Genomic DNA, 7,338 nt, shown 5'->3' on the forward strand with positions numbered 1-7,338 from the left:
TTCACAAAATCTGTAATATTTCTTTGGTGTTTCTTGATTGTAAGCTCACCACAGATGTAGCAAAATTTGTTAGGTCATTAGAACAGCCCCTTCTAGCCATTTTACAAAACTGTCCACAATCACAAAAATAAATTTCAATCACTTATTAGAGACGCTGCTGCCGTCGTATTCAGCCCAAAACGTAAACGGCGGACTGTCAAACGCCAGGAAAAAATCTGGCAATTCTGGACGCTTGATAATGGTGGTCGCTACGTCTAGTATGGCAAGTAGACAATCGGCTTAAACTTCTTCATTTTTTTGTGTTTGGGGTTAAAATTATGACCTATTTTATTAAAATAATGATTATTTAAGCAGTTATGAATAATATTGTAAAGAAACAGATGATTTTAATCCAGAAATTATTTAATTATTCAATTTTTTTGCAAGTGATGTAGAATTTACATATATTTGCCTTCATAATAGCTTATCTTAAGGTAGGTTTGCTCTTCCACTGCATCTTCTACCATCAACAGCATAATATGCTTGTAAATTTTCTAAAAATTAATTTTTCGAGCTACTTTCAAATTTACATAAGCCAGCCACCATGTCCCTTGACAAAAGTATGAGGTAGTCCTATCGTCCGATCATATAGTAGGAGACACCATGCTAATTAAAAATAATTATTTAGTGTTATTAAACATCCTATAAGTACTTTAAAATAGTTTAATTTGTTTATTTATCTTCACTGGTAACCCTCAATGTAAAATGTATCCGCCATTTTTTCAACAAATTTCCCCATAACTCAATGCGCGACATTCACTGAGTCACATGATGTGAACGTGCACCATAACAATTTTTTTCTTGGAGTTAAAACATAAACCGTGTACTTCTGCTTGCTGTGTACAAGTAACGTTTGAACTTGCGCCACAACCTCTCTATTAAATGGTATGATGGTTCAATTGAAAAAAATGAAAATTTAATTTGGAAAAGAAAATTCTTATAAGAACACGTATTCTAGACATTAAATGAACATAACAATCAGCAAAAATTTAAACCATGTTCATTTACAAAACTCTTAACTAAGAATGACAGTACAAAACAAAACAGTGGGGATGTACCAACTGCAGTCTCCCTGGTGCCAGTAACATCCGTGTTTAGAGTTGGTGCCACATGTCTGTCTTAAGAGGAAGTGACAGAATGAATGAACTTCACCTATGTCTATACTATTTTATTAATTTCTTTCCTTTTTTTATTTGTGTGTATCGAACATTGTTTGATTTTATTAATTGTTTATTATAAAATAAACAAAAATAAATAAGATATATATACATTAATAAATTTTAACGGGCAAACAAAAATAAATTACATGTTAATTGTATATTCATAAAAACACAGAGTGAAAACTGAAAATTTCATATTGTGAAAAAACTGTACGTGATGAAATTTTTTGTTATTTTTTCTGAAATCAGCATCCAAAAATACATTAGANTAGTGATATTACGACTTCAATATTTGTGGCGGACAGACGTAAAGTCGAATAAACTGACTTAAACTTCATTTTTATTTTTCAATATACTTTTTTGACAAACGACGTATAATCGGGAACGACGTAACTCGAAACGACGTAAGTCGAGGTATGCCTGTATAGTTAATTATAGTGCAAAAAAACATTTGAAATGAAACAGGAACTGATGTGATTGTCAAAAAAATTGGAGATAAGATTGAAAGTCAAATTTATATTATTTCATTATAAGAATATTTAATTTTGAAAATAAACTTACTTAATATCATCATCAAGACCTAACTGATAACAAGCCTTTTTAGACAAAAGTCTTGGATGATCACATATTTTCTTCAAAACTGTTAATTCCACTAGTGGAGATCTTTTTGTCATAAGAATCTAAATATATAAAATGCATTAATAAATACAAAATTCATTATATGCTGGTTGATATCATTTTAGTAATTTATATAAAGGATAACTTGACACATTCAAAAAATAAGTAAATTTGTTTTTTGAATGTGTAGAAGTACCATATTAATTAAATTAAGATGGAAAAGAAGTCATGTGTTTGATTAATAACATAATCTTGTGTTTAATATTCTCAAATAATAAGTACATTTTAAAACTGTTTGTAAATTTTAAAATGCACTTACAATAATGAGAGATTCTAAATTTTTTAACTGAAGACAACAAAACATCTCTGTTGCAAAGTTGCCATTTTCATTTATGGTACTTCCTAGAAGCAGTACACGAAAAGACATTTGAATGCAGATGGGAGATGACACTCAGACAGTTACTCTATTGATTGGTGTATACCACTATTTCTCAGATAATAATTAACATAATTACACTAAGTTTAAATTCATTCGAGAAGACTGTACATATTTTAAATTATAAAATTGAATTCTTACATTTTTAACTCTGTCCAATTCCAAGAAATCTTTATAAATTTGGAGTTGTTTTTCTGAGAGAAACAGCCAAATAATGAAATCATTTTTTCTTGATAAACAAAATCTGGAATAATTAAAAATAAATTTGTTTTTATTCTTAATATATTTATTTATAATTTAAAACGAAACTGATTAGACTTAATCATTTTATTAATCCAGATTAACCAATGATTTAATTAAAAATTTTCAAATGATTTAGTTCATTCATTCAATTACTTATAAGTTAATGCAGGATGATTAAGAAGTCTGTGAAACTTTTAAAAAATTGATTATTTACAAACTAAATAACAAATATTTTATTTTTAAACATTAAAATAAAGGCAAACTCACCAAGTTTTTTCAGTAATAGTACATGCACATAGTTGCTGTGATTTATTACTAAGAGGCAATAGTAGTATATATGGTGCTAAGCAAATACAAAAAGTCATTTTGTGTGTTGAAATATTAATGAACCACATCTGTTTTGACTGTACAGCAATGACCTCAAGTAGAATTTTATAAAGAGTCATCTGTGTACAGAACTATGTTGAAATGGTATATGAAATTTTGGCACAAAAGCTGTCTATGCAATACTCATTGTCCTGGATGTGACTTGAAGGGGCTATGCTGCCTATGAGCATATCTCCTTAAAAGTCCTCTACATGTGCAAGTTTAAAAGTTGACATCTTGCAAAGAATTTGCCACACTGTTGATTACAAGAGACTGAAGTACTGATACACATATGGAAGGAAGTGGATTATTAACTAGATATCTGTCACATCAGCAAAGGTTATTTTGTGAATCATGTAAATAATCACTTTGTGAATCATGTAAATAAAAGTTGTAGTTTACTTTTTATTTCAATGTTAAAAATTATAGTGTCTGTTATATAGTTTATGAATAATAAATTTTTAAAATGTTTCACAAATTTATAAATAATGCCACATAACTAGGGATTGTATACCGGTTTACCGATTTACCGGTTAACCGATAAATTGACAAAAAAATATTCGATAAACTTACCGGTAAATTTTTGAAATTTATCGGTAATTCGGTACATGAAAAATCCATACCAGAAATTTTTATATAGAAAATATTGTGTTTATAGATATTTAAAAGGGCTAAAGGGACATTGAAGATTAAAAAAACAGGTAAAGTGTAAGCAACAATATACCTAATTATTAATTTTATGAGAGATATTTTTCGTTTAATTTTANCTGAATTTAAATATACTCAACACAGATACAACAGAAACTAATGACAGTGATGACGACAATAACTACAATTCCTTCACAAGCGATGAAGATTAAAGAAAAATGTTAAAAATAAAGACTGTTATATGTATATAAATTCAATTGTGCTACGAATAACATAGTGTGATTATTAAGTTATAAGTTATCTTGTAAAAATTTCTTGTTAAAACTTTATGGATTTCGATCTGTATGATTACATCAAAAATTCTTTGTCAACTGATTACTAAATGTATTACTTTAAAATTATACCTGTTGTATATTTAATATTTCATTAATGTAATAAGTATTGCATCCCATTCTAAACTGTTATAACTGTAAATATGTATAAAATTATTCAACCAACCATTCGAATTCCTATTATGTAAGCAAAAATTTACTGTTTAATAATGTAACCAAAACTGTATTTATCCATTGTGTTCAATTATTATTTATTTATCCATTAATATGTTTGTATATACTTTGATGCAAAAGATATGCATCCTTCTGTTAATTGCATCTGTATGTAAAAATGTTACTGTTAACTATTTGTATTCCTCTGTAAATATTGTTTTAATAAAGGCGATGCGGGCGCCCATGGGGTCCTGTGGGGGCCTTATGGTTGCTTATTTCACACTTTCCTATCTTCCTTTATTTCCTCTGCTCTCTAACTCTTACTTTCTTTTACTCTTCCTTCCTATTCATACCGGGGTAAAGTTTGCACTAAATTGCAGATAGCCCCTCTTGTCTTTTATTAGAATAGAATAGAATAGAATAGACAATTAGGAGTTGAAATTTGGTAGACAGTTAGGGTACGTCATGAGAACGTACACTAAGAAGGGATTTTTCAAATTCCCCTTCCCGGGGACAGAGAGGATTAAGGCTTACCCTGAAGAACTTGGATGCTACTGTACTATTTTAAATGCAATTTTTTGCGTTTTTGCCTAAGTTTTAATAGAGTATGCCATGAGAATGACGTTAAGAAGAGATTTTTGGAAATTCCCCTGCAGGTGAGTGGGAAAGAGTTAAAGATTACCTTGAAGAACTTGGCTTCAACTGTACTATTTTAGATAACATTTTTGCAGGAAATCAAACATAGTTTTAGACCCTTCTAAAAATTCTCAATGATATTTAGTGCTTCAGTGTATTTAAAGTTGACACGGAGAATACATGCGCATATGTTTGCTTTATTAGAACTCTTCATCTTAATGTTCGAATTCATATTTATGAAGACTCTGGAAGATCCAGCTTACTTTTGGAATTAAGTAAACCTGAAGAACAACCCAGAAAGAGTTATGAAAACGTCCATTATTCATCACTTACTAGTACTACACACTGGTTAGTGGTTGCAGTGAGTCTTAATTATCATGTGGTAAGCAGATATCTAAAAATTGTCTAATTAGTCTCAGAAGAAGGAGACCTAATTCTTGCACCTGTTGAAAACAGGTAAGATCAGCTATAATGTAATAATCTTAATCTTTGCTATCATTACTTTTTGCTGCTGACTCATCTGNAGAGTCAAACTAAAATTAAAAATGAACTTATTTGTGCTTCTTAGTGTAACATATAAAATACTAGCTTACCCGTCGCGCATTGCTGCGATCTCAGAAGAAAGGAAATTCGAGCAAACTCATTATGATAAAATTAAATTTACATTTTATCATTTTCATTGAAACTTATTATTATTATTCATTTTCATCAGGAAAACATTTCAGTGTCGTTTCAATTTTGTTTATTTATTGGAGTGCTTGTGGATACGCGATATTTTTTGTTTTTCTGTCTGGTGCGTACACGAATAAATCAGAAGATTTTCTAACACGTAAGCTGGCCACATACAGTTGTCCATGGAAGAAGCACGGATTCTCCAAATTTAGCATACACACTTGCAGCGATTGTCAGAAGTGCAATATTCCCCATTTTTATATATATTTTTNAATTTCGAATTACACAAAATCATATCTTTTTTACACTGGCACTTATTATAGCACAGTTTTTGGTACCTCATAAAACCTTGTCCTGTTCCAACTGAATGTTTGGTAGCTGCAGTCCTTAGCGAGATTTGAACATCTTGATTAACATCAATTTCTTGTAGAAATTTTTGAGTACAATGGTCAAATTCAGTTCTGTAATAAACAAATATTTTATTTTCACCAAATTACATAACATATGTATGCTTTTTAGACCAAACAAAATGGCATTTAACATTGCACTTTTTTTCTTCACGATGTTATTGATGCAGCTCACATAGCTGTCGGACATGGTAAACGTGACAGATTATTGGCTGAGACATCTTTAAAATATGCTAATGTCACAAAACAGATGATTAACCCTTTTTTATCTGTGTGTGTAACATGCCAAGAAAAGAAGACAAAAAAAAATAAAAAAATAAGGAGAGGTTTAGTTTCTAAGCCAATTTTACATTCTGAAATGAACAGTAGATGCCAAGTGGATTGCATTGATTTTCAGACTCAATCTGATGGAAAGTTTAAATTTATCATGGTCTACCAAAACCACTTGACTAAGTTTATTTTGCGTCGTGTTTTGGAATCTAAATGAGCTGAAGAAGTAGCCTACCATTTGAATGACATATTTTTGACAATAGGTGCCCCATGTATTTTGCAGTCAGACAACGGAAGAGAATTCGTCAATTGTATTATATGTGAAATGACGAGTCTTTGGCCAGAACTTAAGCTAGTGCATGGAAAACCCCGGCACAGCCAAAGTCAGGGCTCCTTCGAGAGAGCCAACCAAGATGTCGAGAACATGATCAGTTGTTGGCTAAAAGATAGTCAATCGACTAAATGGTCAGAAGGCTTGAGGTATGTACAATTTATGAAAAACACGGCCTATCATTCAGGCATAAAACAATCACCTTACAAACCTATGTTTGAAGTTGAACCCAGAGTTGATCTTTCAATGACATTACTACTACCAGAAGTAATAAAGAATATTTAAGATGAAGATGACCTTCAAAAACTTATTGAAACTGATTTAACCCATAGACAGACAAATGATCACAATGATTCAGGAGATGATCATGATGGTAATGATACTGAAACTTCTAAAATTGGTGATGATATCCAAAAGGCAAGACAAACAGCTGCTGAAAACCTTCAGAAACAGGCAAAAAAAATGAAATCTGCTTCTGACAAATCGCATCCACCAGCTAAAGTGGGAGATAATGTGACTGTGCCGACTCCTGATGTAGACAGAGGAAGGGGCGACCTAAGAAATGTTATTGGCGTTGTTCTTGAAATAAACAATGATGGCCTGTACAAAATTGGAACTAAGCATGGAATATTGCAGACACTCTATTGCAGGTTAGTTACGCATTTTATTTATTTTTTTCTCAAATTACTTCAGAAAAGAAATTCTTTTTTAATGATCATGTTACTCTATTTCACTGTCAAATCTGAACTGATTTCGATGATTATTGTTTTTAAATTTGGAAAAGGTTTTCAAGTTTTATGAATTTTTTCAGATAGGGTTTTAGTATAATATTTACTTATAATGAAGGCCTGATAAAGATCTTCGAAGAAAAAAAGCGCAATGTTAAACGCTGTTTTGTTTGGTCTAAAAAGCATGAGTATGTTATGTAATTTGGTCAAAATAAAATATTTGTTTATTACAGAACTGAATTCGACATTTGTACTCAAAAATTTCTACAAGAAAGTGATGTTAATCAAGATGTTCAAAT

General features: G+C 30.6%; 1 pseudogene; it reads left to right on the forward strand.

The window, feature by feature from the left end:
- Positions 1 to 6,305: 6,305 nt before the first annotated feature.
- LOC111619777 overlaps positions 6,306 to 7,338 on the forward strand; it is a 9,533-nt pseudogene continuing 8,500 nt past the window's right edge.

Source organism: Centruroides sculpturatus, unplaced genomic scaffold (genome assembly GCF_000671375.1).
Source record: "Centruroides sculpturatus isolate CEXI.00-Female unplaced genomic scaffold, Cexi_2.0 scaffold201, whole genome shotgun sequence".
Taxonomy (NCBI): Eukaryota; Metazoa; Arthropoda; class Arachnida; order Scorpiones; family Buthidae; genus Centruroides; species Centruroides sculpturatus.